Here is a 15,093-nt window from a genome sequence, read left to right as displayed (position 1 = left end):
AGGGGGAAAAAATGTAAACACTAAACACCTGAGGAAAAGATTGAGGAAATTCTGCACAAATTAAAGATTAAAAGAAAGGTTTGGCCTGGTGATGTGCCATGGATGCTCAATATCTGTTGACATCTAGTCCTGTGCTTTTGTTTATAAGCCCAGGACCCCGCTTTTCCCTTGAGTCAGCAATAATGTAAAAGTAATTGAACATCCTGCAAGGAGAGGTCTGTCATGTTCTTGTATTTCACTGGTTCAATAACCTGATGTTATTAAAATTTCTTCCAACCTTCTTGCTATTAGGTAGTGCCTTATTTGATCAGTTATGAAAGATGGAGCAGGCTGTTAGCTTACAGAGTTTCCTTTTGATACAGAATTACATGGTAGGCTGATTCTACCTGCATGTGAAAGCAAAAATAAGACTTGATTTGGCTCTTTTCTCATTTTTCTATTTTGATTTCCTCATATTCTTTACCCAAAAATGTTATAGATTAGTAACATCCCATGACTCCATTTCACACCTGCTTAGCAATGGTATTTATGACTTACCTCTGGTAGCAATCTGCCTATGTGAAAGTAAGTAATACATCTTGAGCTCAGGCAAAACCTCCTTTTCCTCCTTTTACAGGATATCCTTGTACAATTTTGTCTAACTGTAATGCCAATCTTTTCCACTATTCTTCTGTAGCTTTTTCCACCTTTACTTCTAAAGTTAGGAGACAAATATCAAGATGAATATCTGATTTTACAGTGCATTCTCGGGGGGGGGGGGGAGCTTAAGAATTTGCTTTGACATGCACATGTTTATAATTGTTTTGAATATTCTCAAGAGACATCAGTGTATTATCTTTCCTAATTTCCTTTTAATCCTCCACAGCAATAACCTTCCTTCTTACGTAACTCTAAAGAGCTGGTGCTGAATGTCTCCCTGGTATGGATGTTAGGATCACATACTAATGCATATGATCAACGCATATTCCCCAGCAGAAACAAAATCATGCCCAGACTCAGCCCTACAATCTAACATTTTTAGACCAATATATAAATAAATTTGGAATATAGGAACTTCATATCTTTTTTTAATGATGGTCGTGATGTCTTCTCCAGCTGATAGCATGGAAGTGACCTGGGCACAAGAAAAGGAAAACCCACCACCCCATTAGAACTAGACTTACATCACACCAGACATTTTCATTACATTTTATACTATGCCATAAACACAGAACTATGAGTTTCTTTCTGTTCTCTGTAAACTGTGAGAATCCAGCGTGGGGCAGAGAATGGTCTCAATGGGCAAGATTTCATGGCAAAGACCAGTCAACTTATTTGCAGAAGAGGTGGCTTCAGGAGGCATAGCTACATAACAGAGCTGACATGCCTTATTCCTCTTGACTGAATTATCTTTAGCTTTCTTAAATGGTGTTCCTTTTTACCTGTCTTTGCCCCATTGATGCAGGATTTGCTTGCTATGGCAAACAAATAAATTCTGGTAATAACCAGAATCAAGCAACCAATTTAGAGGTTTATTTACCAGGAAGGTTTCTCTCAGTAAAAACAATTAGAGCTGTTGCCATAAATCCATTGCTGGCCGATACTACTGCTTTGATCCACCACTGCAGTCCCATTTATTCTTTGCTGCACAAGGTCCTCAGCATACCCTCTGTCACACATGAACAAACTCTTCTTGCTATGCCAGCAAGCAGGATTGATTTGCGATGCAAGAACTTGGACACACTAGCTGCATCCTGTGCCTGCCACTGGGTCTGGCAAGTCCTCCTTACTGGTGCTTGCTCAGTGCTTCATGCTCTACTTCACATCTTTGGTGGGCAGAATTAATCTTATCTAATGTAACTGTAGCTGACTAAAACTTAGGTGTAGGCTAAATGAATCGACTGTGTTGACTCTGTAGGCCATGGAGACAAATAGGTATCTATCAAGTACTGATGCTTCTCCACCTGTCTCTCTGCTTTCTTGGTGGACTTCACCATCTCCTCAGTTGAGCAGAGAAGTGTCATGAACTGTCTGACCTAGAATTTATGTAGGCTGTGGTGTAGCTGGAAATAACGTAGGCTGTGATAGGCAATATTATATTGCTATAGTTATGAGGCTTTTGTTTTCTGTGGAAGCAGACAGAAATTAGAAACACCATACATGATGTCCAGTATATCTTACAGTATAGAGACAAACCTGTAGTATGTGACATAGTGACAGTGTTACAGCTACTAGGCAGAAAGCCAATATCTATGGCTGAGGTACCACAAATACAAACCTATGTCCATCCATATGACACGACTGTAAACTGATTTTGCTTATGTTACAATCTAGATGATTATCCAGAGACAACTCTGACTGCCTTTACAGGGTACTTCCTTCCCCTTTTCCAAATAAGGCTGCTTAAGCTGTGAGTAGAAAACTGTCAAAGGCCCCCCATACCAGAGAATACACTGAAATTATGAGCCTAGGAACTGCTCCTTCCTGTTCTTTATATTCTTCCACTAATTTATCCCTGTCCCAGTTCTCTTTGGCACTGGTTTTCTGAGTCTTTACATTCTTCCCTCTCCCTTATTCCCTTTAGATTACCCGTCAATGTAAAATTGTAACAGCACAGTAACCATTTCTCACACGTTTAATGACAGCTCATAATTGCTGACAAGAAAGGGAAGCAAACCATGTGAAAATGTGTATGCATAAAATTGTCATAATGTCATACACAATGCTGATATCAGTAATGAGGAGGCTGGGCCTCAGTTAAGATATCTAGACAGCAAATTTATACCAGGAAGAAGAGGCAGAATAGGAACATTAACTAAGTGTGTGCATAAAGTTAAACTATGTTAGAAACAGACAGAAATAACCAGTTCCCTTTGGGTGGCACAGAAAACATGGCAAATAACTTGGGAACAACAGGCAATAAATGACATTTGTAGCACCTAACTGGTGCCATTCCACTATTATTTTGCAGGAGAGGCAGGGACTCCCCAGAGAGACACTGCCTTACTCTGTCATCACTGTCTCCTGAAAACAGCAAATGTTGGGCTGCTTTTATGAACACAACCACAAAACCCCTTCACAAACTAGGTTCCTGGGACCTGGGATGTCATGGGTCACACAAGCTCGTGAACTTGTTGGTTCACCAATGATAATTTATTAATTTACTTTTGCAGTTCCCAGACAATGCTATTTAACTGAGGCAACAGACCAAACATTTCAGAGGCTTCTTCTTATTGGGTGGAGGAGAAGATACAAATTCTGCCAAGAATCCCGGGCAATGCAGCAAGAGAGAGAGAAAGAGAGAGAGAGAGAGAGAGAGCGTGTGTGTTAGGATTTTTTCACACTGTTGTTTTTTCATTTCTGGAACAATGTCTACAGCTCATGTCTCCATTGCTATCTTCTAGCAACACAGCAGTGTTCACTGTTTAGGAAGAAAAAGCATGAAATCAGAGGTGTAATACAGTTCATTACTGGCTCTGTGAACGAATAGGTGCAATCACAATCCACCTCAGCTATAAAACATGGCTTCAAAAAGGCTAGTTTTGCTAAGGACTTGGAAGTAAATTCAGTAAGACAGTACTCTTCCTTACTCACCACTCCCAATAAGAGGCTTTGAGACTGAAGAAGGCAAAATCTGAAGCAATTAAGTTAAAAAGAATGTACATTTTTATATTCCTGTGGGGAAAAAAGAAATAGCTTCTCTAACAGTATATTTAAGTTTAAGGCAGGAAGTGTCAAACTTTAAAAAATGCCCAGCATGCAATGCTGAGTATCCGGTACTTACCCCAAATCATCTGCTGCTAAAAACCTGGTTGTATCCCCTGAGGTTTGCAACTAAGTGGTTCCAATTATTGGAGTTGCACTTGGTCAGCTGCTGTTTAAAGTCTGGCTCCTCCAATTAGAGAGACCTACCTGGTTTCCCCAAGGCAATTGCCTCATTAGGATGCCCGTGTGCATTTCTGCAGACCTCATCAGACTTTAAGCATTCAAGGTTACCTAGCACATGAACTCCTCAGGAATGCCATGTGATTCCTATGTCAACATAGATATCAGTTAGAATGTATTAACTTAGACTTGGATAACCAAGGGTAGGGGCAGAAGAGGATTACAAGATACTGACAATCTGCTTGTAATCTATTCTATAAGCATCAAAGAGGGTGAGGTTTCAGGGCTTTTTGTGTTAGGTATCTCACTTTTTCAAGGAAGAGTGAGCACTGTGAGAAGGGAGAGAGGTGAACTGCTCAGGTATACTTTGAATTCAGAGGATTAAGAAAGTGCCAGATCTCAAATCTAAATACACATTTTGAGCAGTAGAGGAGCCATCATACAAACGTGTATCAGTGGTGTGATAATGGGCATGTTCAGGACAGATCCCAGATTACCACAGTCTTTTTCAGTCAACCTTTTAAAATGGCTTGCAGACAGCAGCAAGGCTTCATAGGCAAGTAACCTCCTTTCACAGGCAGATGTGTGTCCTGGCTGACTTACTTTTATGGTAATTCTGTAATGCAAAACCACATAAATAACAGCCTTAAACCCAGCTTTCCTTTCTTTCTGACATGATTCTGATCTCAATAAATCAAGGTAGTGGTCACTTAGTCCTGGTCTTCACTTCTGGATCACACACCAGATCTTATCATTTGATATTTCCCTTATTATATTATCATTTGAGGTACTGGGGTAGAGGAAAGCCAAAAGTAAGGTTGCATTAGCGTACAGATGGGTTGATGGGACAGATGGGTCAATAACATCTTTGTTGAACAAGTGAAGGAATAAGCGTTCATTGTGCTGGCAATGGAAGTGAATACTAAGTGGTCAGGACAAGGACTGAATTTCACAACTCCTTCTGCAGCACTGTGTATCTCACCAGGTTCCTATTACAGCATGCTCTGGCTGGTGTCTAAGGTACTTAGCTGACTTTCCAACATGCATTTCTTCACTCCAGCGTTCTCCATACCTAATGTGTATTCTCAGAAATATCCCATTAACATTCTCTTTGCTGTAAGTGCCCATAGTGACTTGACATTTGGGAATAAGCAGCTTACGTGGCCTAAGATGTCAGTTAATTTTAGCAGTGGCAAGGATAGGGATGGCAGTCCTCCCCGCACAAAAATCTTGGTGGCATGCTCATAAATCCAAATGTTAGGGGTTTGAAAAGGCTGACAGCTTCCCCTCCTCCCCATTTCATCAGGAAAAAAAGAGAGAATTTCAATACAAAAAAGGCATGTGCATGCATTTGCTATGTGAACTCGCTGGTGTGTATCCCTGCCAACACTGCCAGCTTTGTTAGTATCTTGGTCAAATACTCAAATCTGGTATATTTTACTGCTTCGTGCCCTTTAGCTTCAAATACTGTTGCTATGTCTGGAGTGTACTGCCAAGGCAAAAATAACCTATTGCACATTTCAGAGCACTGCCTTCAGTGTAGCCTGGGTTGTATCAAGCAGAATTTGACCTGGGGGAGAACAGGAGGAAAAAAGTAACCCCTTGTATTCCTGAGTTTCTAGCTCACTTGGGATTGATCGTGTGATAACCTATTAATTATGGGCATCATCCCTACACAGAGCTAGGGGTCTGGAGAAAGTACCCACAGTGAGGGTCTCCCCTTAGGGAGAGCTATACTCATGTATACCTCTTACACCAGAAGCAGAGCTGCTGAGGATAAAGTATAAGCAGGCATTATGATGGTCTTCAGGGCCTACATGATGCACAGCGTCCCTCCCATCCCTGTGACAGAATCAGTACAATACCTTACTGGGCAGTGCTACTGCAAAGAAGGGGAAAAGAGAAGAGGAAACCTTTTACCTCCCCCCTCACATCACTCTGTGCTTGAGTATCTGCAGAAAAGATGTACTGTACTGAATCCTTGGTCTGAAAAAGACTGGTTTTCTACTGGCTGATTTTCTTGTATAGAAAGATGCAAGTTTCAGCTGAAATTCTACCTGAAGCTGGGACAGGTGTAAGGGATGAGGCTCTGTTCTGTGAGGTTCCCACTACACTCACCATCAGTGTGCTATCAACGAGGATCATAGTCTTCCTCATTGTCTTCCAGACCCATCTGTCTACCAAGTTTGGGTGATACCACACGCGTGGTTCAAACATGACTCTGGGGAGAGACAAACAAGGGCATATGCATGGAAGCATAATTTTTATAGGATAGTGTGTGACTGCATCAGCCAGACAATTATTTCAATAGAAAATATGTAAACTTCAGATGGAGAAGTCTGAACAAACTCTTCTGCCTGGAAGTGACCTTTCTTTGATTCTGAGTTGCCCTGGCAAATCTGGCAGCAGGTCACATTTGTGTCAATGCTCAGTGCAGCCCTGTCCTCCTTGTCCCTGCACCAGACAAGTATTCCCTGAGCTGGCTGAACTATTCAGTCCTTAGCAGATTCCCAAATTGTGAGCAGCGCATTTTGCCACTCGTTAATATAAAAGTTGTTTCAGCTCTCTGAGTGCCATAAAATAGAGGTCAGGTCTGGAAAGAAAATTCATCCAGACCCACCTTGCTGGTGATGTTATTTACGATGTTTTGAGTTCAAAGACCATTTGAGTGGATGCTGAATAAACTTCAGGGTGTTTTATTTTGTCCCGTAACACAGAGAATTGTGCAAATCTGGGCATGTGAGGCAAAGACAGGCAAAATGTATTCTTGCAAAGTTTAATGCAGTTTATTTGCTAGGCCATGACTGCATTTTCAGAGTAAACTGCTCCTGCTGGTTTCACTGGTACATGGGCTGAAACAGGTTAGATTTTTCAGGGTTTGGTGGAAACCACTGATTCTCAGTGAGCCTAGGTATTGCAGAGCCAGAAAAAGAAAAGGCTGACAGTATGTTTTATGCTGTTGGAGCAGACAGAAGAAATGAGATGGTGGTTTTGTAAAGGGTTCAGAACATAGTTTAGTGACAATATTAAAATACACATTTTTGTAGATCTCCTTTAAGATCACCCATTGTTGAGAAAAGCTCTCATTAAAGCAAGTCACAAAAGTGCAAACTCTGGCCAGAGTGATAGCTTTAAAAGTGGATTTTGCAGCTTTTGTTAAATTTCGCTGCATTTTTAAGCTGTCTATACTGCTGATAACCAGGGCCTGCTTTGCACAGGGGGCGGAGGATGGAGGAAGCTACAGTGTACTTTTTTTTATAGACTTCTTCACATTTCAAACATTGGCCATTAAAATGAAAAAAGGCTTATTTTCCTGAAAAGTTTTGAACACAAAAGACGTATAGATTTTTATCCCCCCCCACTCTAATGCTTCTGCTCTCTTTTTTGAGATACCAGAGGTTATTTCTGGTGACTGGAAGAACCTAGGACACTGCCAGTTTTGCGATAAATCAAGCTTTAATGAACTACAGCCATGTCCTCCAAGTACTGGGGCACAGATTGAAAGGACTGGCCTTCGGAGGAAAAACAGTCCTATAATCTTAGGTACTGGGTGCCCAAGTTTGGCTCTGATTTACAGTTCTGTTGTAAAATCATGGACCTCAAAGTATTTATATAAAAGCACTAAGTGATACAATGAATACCTTAATATATGCATGTGACCTCCCCCTTATTTGCCATTGTACCTTTCAGGGCCCTGTCAAGTTGAGGTGCAGGCTATGCCAAAACATCTGATGGATAATGAAATATAAACCAAAAGATTAGGCATGAGTCTCAGTCTCATGGGGCTCTCAGAGACTGGGGGAGACTGGCCAAAGGGAAATTCACAGATTAATTTCTTAAGGTTCTTCTGCATCTTAGGTGTGCTTTGCAATGTGTGCCTTACATTCTGCTGCTAATGCTGACTCCCTTCTCTCTCTTCTAGCTACATTCTGTTTTCTTACCTATACCTTTACTATCTGTTCCCTGGGTAACAGTTCTCACTAGTGAGGACTGGTTTGTTGTGGCAGAATCCTTTCCCTTCCCCATAAAATCACAGGGACTTCTTTAAAATAAATTTTCACAGTTGCTATTGACTTACTAATCTACCTGGTTTGCAATGTGATTCCTAGAACAATTCCTTCTGATCATAGATTATCATCATCATAGTTGAAAACATGTCAGCCTTGACCTGACAGGAAATTTTGTGGAACCACAACTGACCTTCCCGCTTTCCACTTGTAGATAGATATCTATATCTATAGAGAGAGAGATATACAAAGTTCTGATAGGTACTCAAACTCCCAATTATTACATCAGATTTGGAAGTGATGAACTAAAAACATGGAGATCAGCTCTTTCTTGGTTAGCGTAATCTCAAAGTGATAGAATAGGGCTGCAGCTGACATAGTTTCCCTTTATCCCTTGTATCTCCCAGCCAAAAGACCTGACTTCCCTGTGTGCTTTAAGGCGAAAATCACACCATCATTTGACCACTGAGACTTGGTGTAAGATTACCAGAGGAGAATGTTATGTTTCTGAGGGATTTCCATTATGGTGCATTATTGCCAACTGCAGTAGAAGAGAGGGACATGCACAGACTTGAAAGCCTGGCAGGCTTTATCACTGGATCTTATTTTGAACATTTTTTAAAGTCTCTCCTTATAAATAGGAGACATGCTGTATGATTTGAAATATGTCTCAGTCAGAAAGGCAATCCAGTGACATCCCAAGTACTCCTCTCACCTCTGCACCTTACTAGATTAGTAGTCTTTTCTTGTGGCACTAGGAAACATTTCACTGATGCTACTGTTATTCCCGGCACAACTCCTACACAGTGACATCTGTGAACACATAAAACCAAGTGATGGAACAACCAATGAGTTTCTTCATGCCTCCACCAAGATGAATAGCTGAACATAAGCTACTTCTCATATGCTACATTTGAACGTTCTTTCAATTCTACTGTAGTCTGAAGACGATAATGAAAAAAAAACCCACCTTAATTTCATTCATTATTTGCCTACCTAATTGCACTGGTTTACTCACAACTTTAACTGTGTACACTGGATCATTGCTTTCTTCTTCTAAGATTTATATAGGCAAGACAATTCACACTGGGTAGGAAAAGCAACATCCATCACAATCCGCTTTATATTGTTGCTGCTCAGTGCTGATTTTGGGTTCCTTCTTATTATAACCTATTGGAAGGGAAGCAAGAAAATTAATACCAGAGACCAATTTTTCCAGTAGAACTCCAAAAACTCCCAAATGTTGTGAGCCACACAGTCCTCTGCAAACCCATTTCCTGCATGCACAGATACCCTGAACATATTTTTGCAGAATGGTTCATGGTTGCCGTGAAAAAGTAAATGGAATTGACAAGATTGTGCTGATATTTCTAACCAATGAAACTTTTCCAGACAAGGAACAATCACCTGTGCCCCTTAGGTATGAAACCTATCAAGTCTGATGTTGTAATTGCTAGTCATTTCATAATAATCAAAGAATCACGCTTTGTAATAAAGTAATTTATTTTATTTCCCCCCCCTCCTTTTTTTTTAATCTATTTCTCTCACCACCAAAGAGCATTGTAATAGTTTTAAAAAACAAATTACTTCTGGGAGGAGAACAAGCATAAGTAATTTCAGTCCAAAGAGTAATTTTGCTGGAATGTTTTATGCAGCTGAGCAGAAGGTTTTAGCATGAATGTTCTCTCAGTCATTATAATGCCATGTTATAAAGAATGTTAGAAGTCAATCCTTCATTACCTAGCAAACAGCAAAAGTGAAACAGAAACCCAGTGGGTGATTTGGATTTAAGACATAGTGACAATATACTTTCATCAGTCCAATTTAGTTTTCTTTTACTACCAGGTCATTACCTTCTGAATGCAAATCGGGTGAGTATCGCCACAGCCACTCTTTGGGAATATGCGCAAGTGCATTAGCAGACATCTAGCTGTTTCTATCTCTTACAGTAAGGAGCATTAATCACTAATCCCTGTATGATGCTGTACTTCCTCCTAAGAGACACAAGGAGAAAAATGACTGTTGTGTTCTTAGGAATATGCAGAGATCCACAAATGTCTTTTCATAATTCACAGCTACATAATGGAAAGCAGCAAGTGAAGAAAAACAAAGTATTTTATTTATTACACAGAAAGAGCATTACTTTCCAGAAAATCATTTTAATTTTCTTCGTTACCACAGAGAAGTTTATGTTCCTCTGCTTTTTATTTCCTACAGGCTAGTCTGTGCTGTTTAGTCCAGTTTTTTGGATGACTTTGTATGCACAAAGGACACAAACAAATGCTGGCTTTTGCAGTTGATCCCATAAGGAGAAACACTCTCTTTTAGAAGTGATGTGGAAGAAGGAGGAAGGTAGCTGTTATGTCCTTATTCACATCATCCAATGTCACACACTGCCTGGGCAATGGCCAGGTCAACAAGAAGCCCCCCCATTACCATCACAGTTAGACTGAGCTCTGGGCTACCGCTGGTGTCCCAGGAGAGTAAAGTGCTCAGAAACCACAGGGGAACTGCCCTGGCAGATCTTGTGGTCAAAGACCATCCTGACTGTTTGTGACTTGCTACTCCCTTAGACACCTCAAACTCTAAGCCTGCAAGAAATCAAATTTTAAACACTGTTGAGAAAGACTTGTGTTGCAATACAGAGATTGAAAATAGACATAAACCTGTAAAATACTAGAAGAAAATACATCCTCTCCAAACTACCCAACTGATTTTCTAATGCAGTTGTGTTTAAACAGCCTGCTTATGAGAAATTAATATATGTACTCTTAAACTCTGCTTTTCATGCCAAAGATGATCAGGGAAAGCATGAGGGAATCTAATAGGCTACAATACTGAATCCTCAAAGTTAACTTTCTGTAACTTTTGTTTTTCAGAGCAGAGGGGCAGTCTTTTTTTGCTAAAATATGCAAACAATTGTATGTCATTGGGAACTGACTAGTGAGAGAGACGAGCAAATCTAGAAAATAAATAGGAATTTTTACACAATAGTATGTGTAATATCAGCTATGCAATGGTATGAGACTATAGCAATATATCTCTCTACCCTGAACAGGTAAAGCCATTCTCTGATCTGCTGAGTGAGCCTTTTCAAAACCATTTTCTATCTGAGTCACTTCAGAAATTCAGATCAATATTCTGTAGTAAAGAGTAGGCTCTGTGTAGAAACAAGGCAATTCTTAAGAGTTAGAAGTACACTTTATAGTAATTTTAAACATGATCCAATATGAAAATTGAACTTAATGGACAATGTTGAAATATGTCAGACAGTTAAGATAAAACTAGATTTGGATTAAATTTTTACAGATCAGCTTCTAAACTGTAGCTTGAAATGGGGGTCAACTGAAATGACTCTGCAAACACACATGGCATGGGGAATAAACAGGAGGAGTTAGAGAGGTGCACACACCTGCAGGGCTGTGATCTTATTGGCATCACAGGGACATGGGGGCATGGAGTGTTGGAATAGAGGGTACAGTCTCTTTAAGAAGGACAGGCAGGGGAGACAAGAAGGGGGTGTCATCCTCTATGTCAATGACCAGCCAGAGTGGATTGAACTCTGCCTGGGGATGGATGAGGAGATGACCAAGGGTTAATGGGTCAAGATTAAAGGGGCGGCAGGGACAGGTGACACTAGAGTGCTACAGGCCACCCAACCAGGAAGATCAAGCAGATGAGACCCTCTATAGACAGATAGGAGCAACCATGTGCTCACAAGCCCTGGTTCTCATGGGGGACTTCAACCACCCCCGATAACTCTTGAGGGGGGAACAAAACAGGGCATAAGCCATTGAGGAAGTTGCTGGAATACATCTGTTATAACTTCCTTCTCCACATGGTAGAGGAGTCAGTTAACAATTGGAGGTGGTATGTTCGACCTTATTCTCACCAACAAGGAGAGGCTCATGGAGAATGTGAAGCTCAAGGACAGTCTGTGGTAAGATGACCATGAAATGGTGGAGTTCAAGATCTTTGTGGCAGCAAGGGGGGAACACAGCAAGCTCACTACTCTGGACTTCAGGAGATTAGACCTTAGACTCTTCAGGGATCTTCTCAGTAGAGTACCATAGGACAAAGACCTGGAGGGGGTCAAGAAATCTGGTTAGTTTTCAATGATCACCTCCTCCAAGCCCAGGAGCAATGCATCCCAATGAAGAAAATGGCAACATCACCAGGAGGCTTGCATGGATGAACAAGGAGCTCCTGGAAAAACTCAGACACAAAATGGAAGCCTACAGAGGGTCAGAAGCAAGGGCAGATAGCCTGGGAGAAATACAGAAAAACTGTCTGAGCATCCAGGGAGCAGCTTAAGAAAACGCAAGCACTGATAGAATTAAATCTGATGGGAGATGACAAGGGCAACAAGAAAAGCTCCTATAGGTTTGTTGTAGTTTTGTATAGCTGGGTTGGGGGGGGTGGGGAGGGAGGCTGCGGTTCTGCAGGGGTGGCTTCTGCCAGAAGCTGCTAGAAGCTCTCTGTGGGCCCGAGAGAGTAAACACCAGCCAGCTCAAGGCTGGAGTCATTGTTGAGCAAGGCCGTGCCCATCAGCAATGGGAATCACATCTAGGAGAAAAAAGCTGCAAGCAGAGGCATTTTGCCATGGGAGAAGGGAGTGAGAAGATGTGGTCTAGTCATACCAAACAAGTTGGTAGTGGTCAGAAACAGGAAGAGCTTGGAGGTAGTTAGCATAGATCATTATGTCCACTCCCAGTACAGAGTGTTAAGAAAAGCCAGACTAGGTGTTAAACTGGTGCTGTATTACAGTATGAAAAGAGATCAAGACAAAGAAAAGAGCAAAATAAAGAAATCTTTGAGATACAAATCTAAGGAGATTTATTAGAGGATGGCAAATAACACTACCAGATTACTTTAATTAGTTGGTTTAATTAATGTAGTAATCAGATCTTTACAAATTAAAAGAATATAGAAAATTATTGACTTTTCTAAAACATTTCCACATTTTCTATCATTTTTTCCAAGCATTAATTCAACTACGTTAAGTATTAAACACCTACAACTCAGGTAACATGAAGCTTTATATAACAGATAGAAGTAAGGCTCTGAAATTAAAACACAAGAGAGAGTTTGCCAATAATGGAACTTTGCAAAATCTTAGCAGATAATAACTTAAGGATTTGCATTAATCACAAGAAAAACGTACCTTCAAATCAGTGGCATGTCCCATGTATACTGCCACATAAGGAATTGCATGGCTGCTGCTTTGAAAATGGAACCCCTTGTTCAAGGACTATACTGGGTCTGGAGATCATCTCTGCTAATTTTGCCACCCAAGCTAGTAGCCTAGATTCCCTCCACAGCCCCCCTGGCACATGAACACCTCCAAAAGAGCAAGTCATTCTGTCTTGAGATGGGAGCTGAAGACAGATTTTTCCCAGGGACCGGAGTGCCAGAGGGTTTTAGACTGTGTATCTGCCTCTCAGGTGGCTGAAGGCAGGAAGATGGGTCTGACCCTTAGACAAACTTACTGTTATTTCTCATCATGACTTTCCCAGTTCTCTAAACCACTTAATGGCTCACTCTCTCTGCCCTTCAGCCTTGAAGTCTAGCATAAACTACTACAATTTTTTGCTGGTTTTCACTACTCCTTCCACTATTAACAATTTGCAGTTGGAGAGGGGTTCTTCACTGTTCTGTTTTTTTTGTTTGTTTATTTTAAGAAGAAGATGCTACATCCAAACCAGATTTTTATTTTAAATTGTGTGGTGTTGCAACAGTGCAGACACACTTCTGTGCAGTCCAGAGCATGGGCCACTGTTAAGCAGCTCTCATTAAGATATGAAACTAGCTGTGGGTTGATGGGACTCATGGATCATCATGAGATCAGTTCAGTGCAATGCTATTAAGGTTAAAATACACCTGTTATTAAGCATTATCCTATCTGTTTTGTTTTAGCTCAATGAAAACTCACTTAAGCAAGTCATCTACCAGTTGGCACTGTTATTGCCTGACCAAAAATGTCTGAGCTCATACTAAACTCTGCTCATGGTTGAAGAGAGAAGATGCTCTCTTAGGGCCCAGCTTGATAAATTATAGAATTAGTCTCATGCAAATGCCTACGAAATGTCTGCTTGTATATTCCAGGGATTTATTTTGATGCTTTTAAAGCCTTCTGCCTATGCAACTTACAGAGACAGAAGCAGTACAGAGCTGAAAGCTGACAGAAAAAGATATATAATCTTTTCACTGTAGAGACAGTGAAATAAAGAAGCTTGAAGGAACATTATGAACTGATCCAAGTGTTCTCATTTATTAGAAAGCAGAGAGGAAGAAAACTCTTTGCGACCTGGACGTCATGAGGATTGGCTCTGCTGACCCACAGAGAAATCAGCTGGCAAGCAGAGCTGTTTTGTAGACTATCCCTTAGGCCAATGCCAAACTCCAGGGAAGTGCAGCCAGCCCTTGCTGCTCCCCAGTACCACAGCAAAAGGAGCTGTGGAAGCACCTGGTGCAGACAGAGATCCAAGCCAATGCCAGTACACAGATTCAACCCCCTGTGCAGGCCAAATGCAACACCCTCTGAATCAACACAATGACTCAGCCTAAACTGAGACCAGCATAAGGCAAGATACTGTCATCGCTGCCTTAAAAAAACTGTCAGTTTCCAAGTACTACTAAGTATAAGAAAAACCATATAGTAATTGCTTTTATGAAGAGCCATATATAACACCCTACCATTTTGGGTTGCCGAGTCCCCATGAGCTCTGCTTTTAGCTGTGAGCTCTCTGGAGGCTGTAGTTAGGCTGTGACAAAAGAAGCTTTTGCCTGAACTGCATCTCTTGGGCCCAATCACCGCACAGCACGTAGCTGCTGCTTTGTAACCTGGCTCTTGCAATGCTCTCTAAGATCTCTGCTTCCAGAGAACAACTGGGGTTTTGTGGCAGGACACTAAATGTTGCTGGGGGGCATTGGGTGGGCACCTCAGTGCTGGTACTCCTGACTTCATGAGACTTTGGCCCCCAAACAATGCAGCCAGTGTTCAAATCACAGACACCCATGACAATTAATGATGCCAAATGACTGTCTCTTTACTACACCATTACTTCCCTTCATGAGGTAGCTCTATGCATTTAATTACTGGCTATCAGAAGCAACATACCCAAAACACTCCCTAGCCCAACCCAAATGCCATCAGTGAAACCTGTGCTTTCAGGAAAGCATTAGTCACTCAAGCACTTTATGGCCTGGTCAACTCAGGAGT

Source organism: Gallinula chloropus (assembly GCF_964237585.1).
Source record: "Gallinula chloropus genome assembly, chromosome: 2".
NCBI lineage: Eukaryota > Metazoa > Chordata > Aves > Gruiformes > Rallidae > Gallinula > Gallinula chloropus.
This window is presented reverse-complemented; position numbering follows the sequence as displayed.